The sequence below is a fragment of the Ambystoma mexicanum genome, chromosome 5q, assembly GCF_040938575.1.
Source record: "Ambystoma mexicanum isolate Mex_15411 chromosome 5q, UKY_AmexF1_1, whole genome shotgun sequence".
NCBI classification, from domain to species: Eukaryota; Metazoa; Chordata; class Amphibia; order Caudata; family Ambystomatidae; genus Ambystoma; species Ambystoma mexicanum.
The window spans coordinates 979864836-979880707 of NC_090933.1; the positions used below are offsets into that span (position 1 = coordinate 979864836).

At 54.0% G+C, this 15872-nt stretch overlaps 1 protein-coding gene across 1 annotated transcript in view; it reads right to left on the bottom strand.

Annotated features, from left to right (window-relative positions):
- Positions 1-15872, bottom strand: part of EIF3E (eukaryotic translation initiation factor 3 subunit E) — a 284648-nt gene that overhangs the window by 149976 nt on the left and 118800 nt on the right. The window lies entirely within an intron of this gene.

Below are 15872 nucleotides of genomic sequence, written 5' to 3' on the forward strand. Positions count from 1 at the left end.
CGGAATACTGTGTCAATGTCGTCTGTGGCCATCATGATGGCATGGTCCGATGCCACCTCGCCTTCTTGCAGGATCTCCAGCGCTTCCGCTCTCTTGTCGGGCAGAAGTCCAGGAGGGGAAGCGATCTTGAACCACAGCTCCATGTCATAACGGGCCACGGTGGCCAAGGCATTGGCCGCCTTGATCGTCGTGACGGCCGACGAGATGACCCATCGCCGCATGGCGTCCAGCTTATTCGAGTCCGGGGACGGTTTGGATCTGAGACACCTGGGTGCAGAGTTCGGCACTCTCTACTTCTTCTCGTACCTGTCCCTCTTCGCTGAGGACAGGTTCTTCATAAGGGACAACCCCCTCGTCCCAAATGTCGTCGAATAGAGGGATCGACAGCACAGTCTTCCTTTTGGCCTCCCGGCCATGGTACAGGAAGCCTTCCTTCTCCACGGGGGCCAGTTGAAACATTTCCGAAGCACTAGAGATCATGGCATGGAAAGAGCCAGTCGAGCGGCGAGGCCCTGGGCACTGGCGACTGGAGGTCCACCCTGTTAGGCAGAACCCTGTGCAGTGCCCTTAGGGACCACTATACACAATTAAGACTACAGGTGGCAATACAAGTTTTACCTTTGGTACAAGCCCGAACGACTAAGTTATAGTGGTAGCAGTAGCAGAGCAGCCAGGCTCATCTCAGGAGTATATGAGCAGTAGCAGAGATTACACAAAGGGACCACAATTACTGTGACTCAAGCAAACACTCAAAGTTTCAGGTAAAAAATATAAGTACATTTATTCTTAAACCATCAGTTATAAACACAACACCTCTATTAAACTTTAAACAAAACCACACTTTAAATAAACTACAAGGAACAAGTTACTTACCTGTAACTGTTGTTCTCCAGCATGGGTCTGGCATGGATTCACATGCTCATGAATATTCCCCGTCGTCGGGCTGGGAATCCTCGGTAAAGAAAAAATCAATATCAGTTTCGTTTCTGATCTGTCTTTCGTAGTAGTAACCAATCACTGATCTCTGCGTCATACTGACCACAGCCAATGACTGCATCTCCCTAAGCCCCGCCTCTGGCAGCCATCTTCAGATTTGGTAGCATGTGAAGTGGGAGTATGATCAAGTGAAGAGCCGCAGAGGGGTAGGCGGGAGGGTTCGCATGTGAATCCATGCCAGGCCCATGGTGGAGAACAACAGTTACAGGTAAGTAACTTGTTCCTTCTCCAGCATGGGGTCTGGCATGGATTCACATGCTCATTAATAAGAATACATAGCAGTACACACATGCACAACCACGGGAGGTGGCAAAGGCTCAACATTAAGCAATACAACAAATCAACATTAAGCATCTCATACCTCCTCACCAGGCTCACCTTAAGCGAACAGGTTGCGCAGCACTGCTTGGCCGACCCTGGACTCCTCCCTAGAATCCATCGACGCAGTAGAATCTCGTGAAGGTGTGCGTCGACCTCCACGTAGCAGCCCTGCAGATGTCCAGCAGGGGCACACCAGATAGGAACGCCGTAGTAGCAGCGATCGCTCTGGTCTAATGGGCTCTCGGACGGCCTGGCAGCGGTCGGTTAGCCAACCGGTGGCAGTGCATGATGCAGCCGGAGAGCCATCTGGAAATAGAAGACTTCGAGAGAGCCTTCCCTTGATTCACAGGTCCAAAGTTCACAAACAGCTGTGATGTCCTCTGAAAACTCTTTGTGCGGTCCACGTAGAACTTCAGCGCTCTAGCCACATCCAGCGAGTGCAAAGTCCTCTCAGCCGGTGACGAAGGAGACGGGAAGAAAACAGGTAACACCAGGGGCTCGTTAAGATGGAAGTCCGACGGCACCTTGGGCATAAAGGAGGGGTGCGTCCTAAGCACCACCCTCGAGGCATGGAAAGTCAAGTACGGTGCTTTGCAGGATAGGGCCTGGATCTCTCCCACTGGTCGTGCAGAGGTAATGGCCACCAGGAATGCAGTCTTCACGACACTAACTTCATCGGTGCGGAGTGCATCGGCTCGAATGGGGGCCCCCATGAGCCTAGTCAGCACCACGTTAAGTTCCCACGCCGGGGCCGGGCCGGGGCCTTCACCGGCAGGAACGACCGGAACAGTCCTTTCATGAACTCTTTCACCAGTCGATGGGACCACAGGGACGTCCGTCCTGTGGTTCTGGTATATCTGGAGATCGCCGCCAGATGAATCTTAATGGAGGCATGGGCTAGCCCAGCCTTTGCCAGCGATAGCAGGTACGGTAGCACCTGAGGGGCCGTAATCCGTAGGGGGTTGATCTTCTGTGCTCGGCACCAGATAGAGAACCTCTTCCACTTGTGACCGTAGGATTTGAGAGTCGAGGACACCCAGGCCTTTCCAAGAACCTCTCTGCAGTCGGCCGGTATATCGTACCCTACAAACTCTAGCGTTGCAGGAGCCAAGCCTGCAGGTTCAGCGACGCCGGGTCGTGGTGGAAGATGGCGCCTCCTTCTCTGGAGAGAAGATCCGCATCCGACAGCTTGATGGATGGGGACGTCGACAAGTCCAGAAGGTCCGGGAACCAGATCTGCCTCAGCCACGCCGGTGCAGGATGATCCTCGTTGCACCGGGACCTCTTGAGCTGGTTGATGAGTCGAAGCAGCAACGGAGGGAACGCATACAGGTATAGGCCGTCCCAGGAGAACGAGAACGCATCGCCCATGCTTCTCGGCTGGGGAAACCTGCTGGCGAACCTCTGGCACTTCGAGTTCGTCGCTGTTGCGAACAGGTCGATTTGGGGTTTGCCCCATCGTCGGAAGATTAGATCCACCTGATCCTGGCGCAGCTCCCACTCGTGACACGCGCGCAGCTCCCTGCTGAGCGAGTCGGCGATGGTGTTTCTTTCTCCTGCCAGGTGGAAGGGAACCAGGAACATCCCCTGGGCGACCGCCCAGTGCCACAGATCCTGTGCCTCCTTGGATAGGGCTGGGGATCTGGTACCTCCCTGCTTCCGTATGTAAAACATTGTCGTGGTGTTGTCCGTGAAGATCCGCACCACCTTGCCCTTGAGCGACGGGAGGAACGATTTGAGAGCCCAGAACACGGCTCGGAGTTCCAGGATGTTGATGTGCAGGAGCTTCTCCTCCGGGAGCCAGAGGCCTCTTGCGTGGAGATCTCCGGTGTGGGCGCCCCAACCTTCCAGGGAAGCGTCCGTCGTCACCGTCTCCTGGTACGTCGGCGTCTGAAAGTCCTTGCCCGCCGTGAGGTGCGCTCGAACGCCCCACCACTGAATCGCCCGCCGGAACACCTCGTTGCGGGGGACCCTGTCTTCGAAGGTGCCCGTCGCCTGCGTCCAACGGGCGTCGAGAAATTCTTGAAGAGGACGCATCCGTAGTCTGCATAGGCACACCAGGTAGATGCAAGAGGACATCATCCCCAGGAGGGACTTGATGGACCTCACCCTGGCCACGTCCGTGGCTAGCAGCCGCTGCACTTTGGCCAGAATGGTCTTCGTCCGTTCTTCCGACTGTGCCGCCAGGCGCCTCACTGTATCGAGCTTCGCTCCCAGAAACAGGGCCACCTGCGACGGCACCAGGTGGGACTTTGGGTAATTTATGGCGAATCCCAGGTCTGTGAGTAGCTGGACGGTCCTCGCAGTGTGTTCGACGGCGAGTTCTCTCGTCCTTGAGCGGATGAGCCAGTCATCCAGGTAGGGGTAGACATGGATCCCCTGCAGGCGCAGCCGCGCCGCCACAAGTGCTAGGCACTTGGTAAAGACCCTGGGGGCTGACTTCAATCCGAACGGCAGTGCTCTGAATTGGTAGTGGCGTCCCTGGACGACGAACCTGAGGAACTTTCGGTGACTTCTGAGGATGGGAACGTGGAAGTATGCATCCTCCAGGTCCAGCGACGATAGAAAGTCGCCTTCCTCCAGCTGTCCCAGGCCGTGCTGGAGAGTGACCATCCTGAACTTTTGTGACCTGATGTATTTGTTCAAACGACAAAGGTCCAGGATGGGGCGCCAGCTGCCAGTCTTCTTCCTGACGAGGAAGTACCTTGAGTACACCCCGGAGCCCCAGAGCCTCTTCGGGACGGGCTCGATGGCGCCTTTCCTGAGCATCGCCCGTACTTCCAACAGCAGTTGCGGGACACGATTTTCCTTCCTGGCCACAGGTGGAATGTGAGGGCACTTCTTCAGGAATTCGATAGAGTGTCCTCTTGCCAGGGTATCCAGCACCCGATGATCGGTGGAGATGGACTTCCACACGCCGACGAACTTAGTCAGCCGGCCTCCCACCGGGGTGCTTCGGTGGGGGCCCGAGGCCACGGCCGGTTCAGTCCTGCTTGGAGGTGGTGGCCTTGCTGCCCTGGCCACCTTGCCGACGGCGGAGAGGCGCTCCCTGCTTGCCGCGACCCCTGTAGGCCTCCTGAGACGAAGAGCGTGCCGCCTGGCGGTAAGACGACGAGCCACCGCTGGATCCCTTGGAGGCCCCCTGTCTGCCTCCGGAGCTCCGAAAGGGCCGTCGTTGCTGAAGGGCTCCTAGGGCGCGGGCCGTCTCCGTGTCCGTCTTTATGGCTTGGAGGGATTCGTCCACCGCCTTCCCGAACAAGTTGCTGCTGTCGAACGGCATGTCCAACACCCTGGTCTGGACGTCCTGACGGAAGTCGGTCGCCCGGAGCCAACCCCGTCGTCGTAGGCAAACTCCGTTGCCCAGCTGGCGGAACCCGGTTGCCACCGTTATGGCGTGGTCCGACGCCACCTGGCCTTCTTGAAGTATTTCCAGGGCCTCGGACCTCTTGTCGTCCGGTAGGAAGTCCAATATGGGGGCCAGCTTAAACCAGAGCTCCCTGTCGTAACGGGCCACGATCGCCAGGGCGTTGGCCGCTTTGATCGTCGTCGCCGCCGACGAAATGACCCGTCGCCCCATGACGTCCAACTTCTTTCCTTCGCCGTCCGGAGGGGAATTCGACGTTGAGGCTCCTGAACCCGCCGCTGTCTTCTTCGCCGCCACCGAGACGACCGAGTCTGGCGTTGGCTGGGCCCTGAGGCACAGGGGAGCGGTCTTGGGGACCCGGTACTTCTTCTCGTTTCGGTCCCGTTTGGCTGGTGCCGTGGAGGGGTTCTTGAGTACCGACAGGCCCTCCTCCCAGATGTCATCGATTAGAGGCACCGCGATGACAGTCTTCCTCTTGGCCTCCCGGCGCTGATAGAGGAAACCTTCCTTTTTCTGCTCCTCCGGGCAGAGCTGGAACAATTCGGACGCCCTGGCGATCATGGCGTGGAATGAGCCAATCTCGTCGGGCGGAGATGCCCGTGCGACGGGAGACCCGTTCCGTCGTCGTCGCCCTCAGAACCCGTCGTCGAGCCCACCGCACCCTCATCTCCTGACTCGTGGGAGGATGAGGAAGGAACTGCAGGCCTTACGGGGGCGAGCGGAGGAGAGGGTTGGGTCCTCCGTCGTTTGTTCTGAGGACTTCCTGACGGGCCAGGTTGCAGATCCTCCGGCCTGGGCCGTGGTAATCTCGTCCTTATCTCAGAGCATAAGGACTGTATCGCAAACAAAATGGCCGCCGAGCTATCCTGAGGCTTAGGTTCCGGCTGCGCCAGAAGGGAAGGCTGCTCTTCCTCACCATCGTCGTCTTCCTCGGTTATCTCCCGAGGATCTTCCTTGCGGGACCGAACCTTCTCAAAATGTACTTCGAGATTCCTCGCAACCTCGGTCAGTTCCCCCTCCGAGGCTGACTCCGGGCTCGAGGAGGCTACCGTGCCCCTCCCCCCCCCCCCCCCTTGTTCCATCATGGGGGCCATGACGATGGGCTGAAAAGAGGATTCCCTCCTTGGCGGCAGGGAAACTCTAGTCCCGGAGGCAGTCTCCGCTGGCGGGGTCTCTGCCGGCTTGGCCTGCTGGGTAGGGGCCTTCACCACCTTAGGTGCGTCCTGGGCCTTCTCCTTAGGGGGAGGGGCGACGCCTCGCTCCCCCTCTCCCGAGATCGGACGGGGCTTCTCCCGAAGCTTACCCGGGGTCTCGGACTTCCTCTTCCCCCGAACCGGAGCGCTGGCTCGTGGTGGACGGTACCGGGGTAGGTGCGCCCTGCCTGCCGACCGAAGAGCCTGACCTTTCGGCGCTCCCGGAGCCAGCGGACTTGCGGCGCTTGGCCTGGTGTTGGGCCCCCGTGGCCGGGGCGCCCGCACAGGACTTAGAAGCCCGCTCGGACCCTTTCTTCGTCTCACCCGTCGAGCCCTTCTCCAACCAGCTGGCGAGATCGACGGTCCCTCATGGTCCGCTCCGACAAGTTCTTGCAGAACTGGCAGTCCTTCTCTACATGAGTCTTGTCCCCATGAAGACAGTAGAGGCATTGCGAATGTTCGTCCTCCTTAAACACATTCTGCAGCCCGCATCCAGGGCAGCTGCGAAACAGCTTGGGTCCAGGTGACGAACTCGCGTCCTGGGCCATCTCGAAGTAGGCCGCAAATCTTCTGGAATCCTCCAAGAGGTTGATTCGACACCCTTGAGGGGCGCAGGAAAATCCCGCAACGGGTACCCGTTAACGGGAGTAGAAACGGTGGAGATTGAGGCTCGATTAACTGAAAAAATGTGAAAATTCACCTGAAAAAGCGCGAAACACGCAGTAAAAGCTCGAGAGCTAAGCACGAGGACTCCCAACACTTGAACGTGCGGTAAAAATCTGAAGATAGCTGCCAGAGGCGGGGCTTAGGGAGATGGCAGTCATTGGCTGTGGTCAGTATGACGCAGAGATCAGTGATTGGTTACTACTACGAAAGACAGATCAGAAACGAAACTGATACTGATTTTTTCTTTACCGAGGATTCCCAGCCTGACGACGGGGAATATTCATGAGCATGTGAATCCATGCCAGACCCCATGCTGGAGAACTAACCAATTCACTTTGTACAGCAAGTCTCAAGGTAAGTACCCTGTGTTTGAATGAACCGGTGTTATGAACAAAACACGATACCGCGGATACAGTTTCGATCACTTTTTGACAGTTCGGTCTACTAAATAAACGCGTATCCGTGACATGAAATGCTACCGGGGCAAAAACACACTTAGCATCCGAGATACCCAGAGGGAGTTGGAGGCAAAAAATCACAGACAATATTTAGGTTAGGCAGACAGTATCGAGAAACACTCAGACAGGAGTTCAAAAGTCAAAGGGTCAGAGTCAGGTTTAGATGACACGGGAGGCCTGTGCCGAAGATCACACCGTTTAGACAGTTCACGATTCCGTATAGCCCAAGAGTACTTGAATATTGTCAATGTTCGGAAGCAAAAGTTATAAGAAGGACGACGACAGGGACGATCCTTGGAGAAGAAAAGGGGTTCACCCAGTTTCCACGAGTAGAACACAGTACCTTATTTCCACGATGCATCCAAGTTTTTCCACGAAGCAGCTGGAGCCCTGGCAGTTCCTGTTGGGCTTCCCGCAGACCGATTCCTGGAGCTTCGTTGTGGAGGACTTCTGAAGGGGGTCTGCACCACACCGGGATGAAGCCGGCAGCAGCGACGACGAGGTGTGCTCCTTAAAAACAGGAGAGACTCAGCAGGTGGCTATCTGGACCACTAAAGCAGTGTGCAGCGATTTTGACCAAGGCAGAGATCTCTGGCTGAAGAAGATGAGCTGGTTATCCCCACCAGGCTCAAGGGAAGACGACTCCGGACTGGATCTTCTCTTAGTCGAACGGTAGATAGCTCAGGGCTGCAACAGGGCTTCACCGGGATTGGGTAGTTGCAGCAGCTGTCGTTCTCTCCGCTTTTCGTCGGTTCCTTGTATTTCCAGAGGCGACTGACTTCTAGCCCAAGAGACCTGCCTTTTATGCGCAAAAACCCCCATTCACACAGCCTGGCTGTCAATCACGCAGTAGGGGGTTTGTCCAGCCGGGACAACCACCTCAGCCAATCATGGCAAAGAGCGACTTGGGTTTCCTAGGATACCCTGTGCAGGGGGTGACTATACCCTCTCCCTCACATTCAGCCCACCTAGACACCCAGGCGCCTTGAGGACGATGAACAAAGAAGGCAAACCTAGTTTGCCGCGCAAAGTAAAACACAAGGTGGACTTTAACAAAAAGAAATGGCGAATAAACCCAACTGGAGCCAAAAGAAAGACTATTTGGTCAAGCAGGTTTATGTTTGAGGCTAATGTAATAGCCAAGAACAGTACCACGTTTATCTAATATATCGCGGTAGAAAAATTAGGGTAGATACCACTGCCACCAGCCAAGTCTAAATGTTAAGAGCAAAACAATGCTCAGGGAGGTACAGACAGAAAAGGGGTACCGTTTAGCCCTTTCCAGTACTCCATGTAAGATGGGGTGTACTGGGTCTGTGATAAAAATGACTATGTAAAGTAAATGGCAACTTTACCTTTCTCTGGGGGACAGTAGTCAGCCCCAGCGAAATGGAGTCAGAGGGAAGTCCAAAAGACAACCCTGGGTTACTACACTGAGGGTGCGGTGTAACCCATACAAGAACAGGGGCACCTGGAGTGCTGTGCTCCAGTGCCCAAGATCACACAATGAGTAAAACACATAGGCCAAAACACATGTAAGAGTGGAAAAAGATGTACACTTACCAGGTGGAAAAAATAAAACTCCAGAAATCCAGCAGAGCTGCTGGGGGACTTACTAGGTGAGGGAAATTAGCCCTAGAAGGAGAATTCCCCCCAACACACCCCATCGTCCGTACCCATGCCAGTTGTCTCCGTACCTGGTTATGTATTCTCTCTCAGGGGAGGGGATGGCAGACAAGTATTGGCAAGAAGGTGGAGGATGGACTCCTTGACAAGGGGTTCCCCTGATGGTCCAGGTGCCGCGGGATCTCCTGCCAGTGACGGGGGCATACTTGTCCGAATCTGAGCACAAGGTGTGCAGCGCCTGTAGGATGTCCGCTCACGTCTGCTGGTGGCAGTTGCTGAAACCGGAGTGGTGGCAGTGGCGTGATGTCCTCTGGCGCCTCACTGCCCTGCCGCTCCTCAACGGTTTACTCGCTGCTCTCCACATCCGCCTCGGCGGTGTCCTCCCCATAGGACCTGGCTGTTAAGCTCACCTGATCTCTCTGGGGAAGTTGAGGCACAGTTGCAGCCCTCCTTGGAACTGGCTTGTGTTGTGGACTGCGCTGGTTGTTGGCACGGCCCCTGCGACTGCGAGAATAGGAGAGGCCGTGAGAATGATGTGATATGACTATGGTCCCCCTCGAACGCTTCTTCCCAGAATGTGGTGATCATGCGCCGACATAGTCTCACCCGTTTAATTATGATGGCGAGCTCTCCGTCCAGCTTCTCACTGTAGGGGCGCTTTAGATGGTCCATGTGTGTGGCAGCCCACACCAGCTGCGGCTGAACTACTCCAAAGGCAAGTATAATGATTGTCTGAATCTTTTGTAATGTCTTTCCTCCCCCCCCCCCGAATAGGGGATATAAGGCCCAGTGGTAGTTGTAGTGCAAGAAGCGAGCCCCAATGGAAGAAAAGGGAGTTTGCGATGTCCAAATAGGTGGTAAGTTTGGTTTTAAGGTGAAGCGCGAGGATTGGTCCAAGCGCGACCTTAGCGTAATGTCTATCGCTTTTCTAACCTGGTTTTGTCTTTCTCTGGCAGGGATTGCCTGCCGTGTCGGACTGGAATGCTGTTATCCAAACATCTACCGGCGAGTGAAGGATGCCTGGATCCATGATGATGCTGGCCGAAAGTGGACTCCTGAGTAAGTGTTGTGGCTGGGAGCCGTAATCCGGTAAGGATGCGCTCCGACTGCAGTTGCTGCTGGAATCCGGTATGGATGCACTTCAGGTGGCGGTGAGCGATACGCTGCTATAAACAGACTAACGCAAAACACTTGCATGCGTGCGTGGCAGGCTTAAATAGCCTGGACCCTGCCACGTCCATTTGTTCTGACCCGTGGCCCCACACTGCCACTCCTAGAGAATGCTGCACATGCACCAAAATAAAAGTGGGCGGAGCACACTTTCTCATGAGCCTGGCACCAGGACTGGGTCCAAGTGGACCTTTTATGTAGTGGAGCTTAGGTTCTTGCCCAGTGGCCATGACACTGGCCTAGACGACCTTATGTACGGCCTTCAGACCAGAAAGCTCTGCCTCTGAGGAGATGTCCGAGCCCTGCAGGACTAACGCCCCCCCCCACCGCCTCTGCTCGACCAGCGAGGGCCGTCTAGTGGAGATGATCGGCATCGTCTTCACTGGTGTCTTGGGTAGAAAAGACGATTCCCTCCAAGCAGGCAGGGAAACTTGTCTTAGGGGCCGCCTCTTGCGAATCCGCATCTGCGACCTTCGCTAGGGATGCCACCACTCCTTCAAGGCAAGATTTCGCCTGGTGAACCTGGGCCTTCACAACCTTGGGTGCACTTGAGGCCATCACTGTGGGGGGAGGGTCAGCGCCCCGCTGACTTCTCCTGAAGTTTACCCGGATGGTCAGACTTCTTCGCTGACCCAGAGTGCTGGCTCGTGGTCGAGGGTGCCAGAGATGCCGTTCCCGACCTGGCCGCCGAGGAGCCCGTCCCAAAAGCACTCCTAGTGCCTGCGGTGCTTTGCCTTATGCTGGGCCCCCGTCGCCGGAGTGCCCTCAAAGGTCTTAGAAGACCGCTCAGATTTCTTCTTGCTGGGTGAGGCTTGCTGTCACAAGATCTTCGTCTGGAACCACTCAGCCGTTTGCGAAGGTCCTTCATGGTGCGAAGCACCATATCATTGCAGAATGCACAGGTCTCCTGCACGTGCGCTTGGTCAGAATGTAGGCAGTAAAGGCACTGGGAGTGTCCATCGTCCAGGAAAAGGCTCTGTAGTCCACATCCAGGGCAGATACTGAACAGACGTATCGAGTCTCCTTTATCTTCAGCCATGTCCACGTGAAGTAGGCCTCCAAGAATCTTCCGGACACCTACGAAAAGGGAACTCTACGATAAATCGCTCTTGAGGGGCATAGAAAGCTCAGAAAAACAGGTCCCTGTTAGTTGGATGATGGATCGATGGAACTTGAGGTTCGATTGACCGAAAAAATAGAGTAAACTAAGAAGCACAAAACGCAGTAAAATCACGCGGACTCCCACCACTCTAACGTCCCCCCAGGCCCCATTTGGACACTTGCGTTTAAGGGCAGCTAGATCAGAGTCGTACCAAGAGTTGCACTTTTTGGAAGGCTTCAGTCGGTCCCTCAGGGCAGGGGCAAGTCTTTCAAGAGTGTTGCAGGCAGAGGCAGAAATAATACTCTGAGCACCACTGGGTCCCCTGGACCGGGTCAGCCCCTTTCGCCTTTGAGAGGGCAGCCACCACCAGCTCGATCGTTGAGGATGAATTTGCCTGGGCCTTCCAAGGCAGGTCGGACACCTATCCCTGCGCCTTGGTCTTCGCCGGTTTCTCCCGCAGCGTCCCTGGGTTAGCAGACTTCCTCTTCGAGGAGGAGCTAGATCGATGACTTAGATGGAGGCAGACTGGCGATGGAAGCAGACTGTCAAGATGAGCATGCCTTGCCCATTGCGGGACCCCACAATGGGCAGGGCATGCGGAAAATGACTGGCTGTGCTTGGCCTTTTCTTGGGCACCCACCGATGGAGCACCCCCAAAGCCTGCTCCTCGGACCGGGCAGTCCTGGGTGAGGCATGCCCCTCCTTGCTGCACGGGGTAGACCCATGGAGTTGTGCCACGCCGCCAACCTACTGTGACGATCCTTGACAGTTTGCTTGAAAAACCAAGGCAGATTTCACAATCCGCTTCCCTGTGGTCCGGATGGAGAGAGGCAATGGAGGCGTTTTCTACAAACACGTTTCTCAATCCGCAGCTAGAGCAGAGCTTTAAGAGGGATCCTCCCTCCTTTTCCTCCGGCATGGTCCGATGTAAGCCCAAAGGCCTTCTGTAATCCTTGATGAAACTACAACGATTCTTGCCCTTGAGGGGCGTTGAAGACGCCGATAAACGGATCTCCGCTTGCCTGTCAAAGGAGCCAAAGAGCACACTGGCTCAATTGACCAAAAATAGAACTTTTTATTGAACGAAGTGCCAAAATGCAGAAAAGCTCACGGAGCAAAGAGCAAAACACGAGGATTCCCAACACTTGAACGTGCCGTAAAAATCTGAAGATGGCTGTCAGATGAGGGGCTTAGGGAAAGGGCAGTCACTGGCTGGGGGGCAGTATGACCCCGAGCTCAGTGATTGGTTTAAAGGAGAAAGTTTATAAACTAAAGTGAAACTTTTCTTATACCAAGGATTCCCAGCCTGACGGTGAATATTCATGAGCATGTGAATCCATGCTGAAGAAAAGCAGTTTTTGCACGATAGTACCTCGCAGCTCAGGGAGAGGGCTCCTAGCCAGGTCCTCTCTTGGATCAGTCCATGACAGCTCTTTGATTACATCAAAGGAAATTCAGTAGCAATCTTCTACTCCAGCTCCGCTTCAAGGATCAGCTTCAGGTTTCGACTTCAGATTCTGAAGAAATTGGTAAGTGAGAGGTCCCCAGATACACATCTGTCCCTCATTCACTCTGGCGGAGCGAGGCTCAGTCAGCCAATCACATAAGGGCATTCATGCAGGCAGGCAATCAGGCTCATAGGCATTCATGCCATTGACTTCCACCGAGACACCCATAACAAGGAATGTGGATTGGGGCAAGCACCGAGTCTTTAACGTATGGAGGGAAGGGGACTAAAAGTATGTTAGTCACTACGGTGAGGAAATTATAATTACTCTTACGTCCCGTCCCCTTTCCTCCATAGTGCATGGGCGATTACAACTGAATGAAGCCTCAGGGTGGGGAGGAGATCCTCCTTACGCAAATAGGTTGCTGAGAACCGCCTGTCCGAAAGCCGCATCATCTCTAGAGCCGGCATCCAAACAGTAATGCTTGCAGAAAGCTGAGGGAGTTGCCCAAGTGGCTGCCCTGCTTATGACTTGCCAAGGGACATGGTGCTGGAATGCGATGGCTGTTGCTTTGGCCCGACTGCATGGGCATGCATGTTGGCCAGGAGCGGCTTGTGCTGGCCCTTGTACGCCTCCTTGATGGCCGAGACCATCTAGCAGGATATGGAGTTCTGATAGCCTAGTCTTGCACCTCCGAAAGTGACAAACAGGGTGTTCGATTTGCAGAAGCCCTTGGTCCTGCTCAAGTAGAATTTCAGGGTACGCCCGACATCCAGGCAGTGCAGCACTCTCTGTGCTTCGACCTTAGTATTGGCAAAGAACGTAGGAAGGACTGTTTCCTTGTTCAAGTGGAAAGCAGACGGCGCCTTCGACAGAAATGCTGGGTGTGTCCGCAGGACTACTTTGTCCCTGTGAAAGGTAGTATATGGTTCCGAGGCAACCAGAGCCTGATTTCGCTGACTCTACGAGCAGAGGTCGAATAGTAAAGCAGTCTTGTTGTGACCAGCCTGATGTCCGCGGGCGCCATTGGCTCAAACGGTTTGTGCGCCACGGCGCCCAAGACAATGTTGAGGTCCCACGCGGGGTGCGGCCTCTTGACAAGCGGGTAGAGCCTTGCAAGCCCCATCAAATGTTTGACGATAGGATTGGAGGAGAAGGTCCCCTCCTCAGAGTTCCTGTAAGCTCCAATGGCTGTGTGGTATGTACGGCAGGGGTCCAACTGCACACCAGAGTGGGCGAGGTGCACCTAGAAGGAGAGCAAGTCGTCCAAGGTACATGCTGGGGGGCGTGCGGGGGAGCAAGGGGGGGGGGTCGATTTTCTTGGAGTCTGCCCAGTGGCAGAATCTGGTCCATTTACATTTATACTGGGCCCTGGTAGCCTTTCTCCTTGCGCCCTGTATGATTTCCAGATTAGCCTGGGAGAGGTGAGGAGGTGCAGCGTTACCTGCTCAGGTACCATGCTGTGAGGGCTAGTTTCTGTGGTGCGGGGTGGATGACCCTGCCCTCCTGCTGCACCAGAAGATGTGCTGGGCCGTCGGGAAGTGAATCTGAGGCATCTGCGAGAGAATGAGCAGCTCCGAAAACCATGGCCTGGTCGGCCACCATGGAGCTATTCGAATGATGTTGAATTGGCGAGACTCCTTCAAATTGCAAATCACTCTGAATTAGCAGTGTGGGCGGAAAGGCGTAAGCCCTCATGCCGTTCCACTGAAGTCGAAATGCGTCACTCAGGGCCCTGTCCCTGCCAGGAGGCGAACTGAGGGCACTTCTTGTTGTGCCAGGTAGCAAAGAGATCCACCTGGGGATGATCCTCACCTGTTGAAGATCTCCTGAATAACGAGGTAATTTAGCTGACAATCTTAATTGTCTGCTCCCAACCTGCTGAGGCTGTCCGCCACCAGGTTTGATTCCCCCAGGAGGTGGACTGGCATGAGGTAGATGTCATTTTTCAGGGCCCACTCCATCATGCCGATTGTCAGTCTGCACAGAGGAGGGGGATCTGGTGCCTCCCTGCTGGTTGACGTAGTACATGCTGGCCAAGTGGTCTGCCTGGATGGGGACAAACTTGTCTTACTTGTTCTCAGTTGAGACTGGTCTTGGTTGCTTCTGTAGAGTTGGTTGCATCTTCTACCCCTCACAAGCCTCCCAGCTTGGCCCTACATTGATTCTACTTTTTCTACAAAGACATACCTGCAAGAAGTGCTACATCTCACCTAGACTTTTGCCCAAATTGCATTGGCTGGCCTGGCTCCCTGAATGACTTCTTGCCTCCGACATTGTACTTTACCTTTCCTTCCAGGAAGGGGTTAACTGACTTTGCATTGGGGGTTCAAAAGTACTTACCTGCTTCAGAATAATTGTGTGATCTCTTGTCTTATTCTAATAACCCTTTTCTTTGACACCAATCTCAGTACTAATCTGAATGTACCAGTGATATATTATTGTCCAGTGTACTAACTATTGAAGTCACCCGATGAAGTGTGTGTGCCATTCCAAATGGGTACTTGCTGATTTAGAGAAAGAGTTGTGTATTTTGGAGTGCAGTTGTGTGTTACTGTTCTTCTGGAGAAGGCTTATTCAAACTGACTGATGAAACAATTATTAATTTAAATTAACTTTTGAGTACAAGTGTTTATTTGGATACTCTTCACTAAATCTCCAACTACCCTACTGCTCACATTGACCCCTCTTGAGATAAGCCTGGCTGCTCAGCCACACTACCAACCTGCATAGTACAAACCTATACCAAAAGGTATACCAAAGGTGGGGCTCCATTGCCAGGAGGACAAGGTTGTTGTAGTGCACCCAAAGGGTACTGCACCAAATCTTGCCTAAGACCGAAGACAAAAACTCAAGCCAGGACCTCCCCCTCCCAGGATGATAGAAGGACCACGAAATAACCACACAAGAAATGTCCAAAAAAAAGGAAAGGAGCCAACATGTTGGAACAAAGGTGACCCTACTATGCATAGCTGGTGGAAAATAGCACAAGACTCGGTAGAATACGTCCAATCCCACCAACCATAACTATAGGGTTACTGTAGGAGAGGGGATTAAGCTGAACACTGAAACACCTCCCTAACAGCCTGCAAACTGATAGTCACTGAAACTCTCCTTCCACCATCCCAGGATTTGACCTAAAAAGGTCGAAATCTGCATTTCTTCGACTGGGTTTGCAACTTGCAGAAACATGCGACCAGAAGATGCCTCAAAACTGCAACCCCTGGGTACCTCTCGCCCGAACAGGCTGTACCTATCCACCAGCCTCCTGTCCTTCCGCAAGTGAAGCCAAGAAAGTTCTGCTAATAGTATGGAATATATTTGGTTGTTACCCATAAGATAGATTTTCACTCACTAGCTAACATTAATGAAACGGTCTTCACTTGTCCTAGGTGCACTAGCATTTCAATTTGGGATGGATAGCCTCAAGATTTAGTACTATAGTACAGAAAATAAATAGGTTAGCAAAGGAAGCATAAACCGGCACACAGTTCTGCAACAGACATTTTTCATTACAATAAAATACTC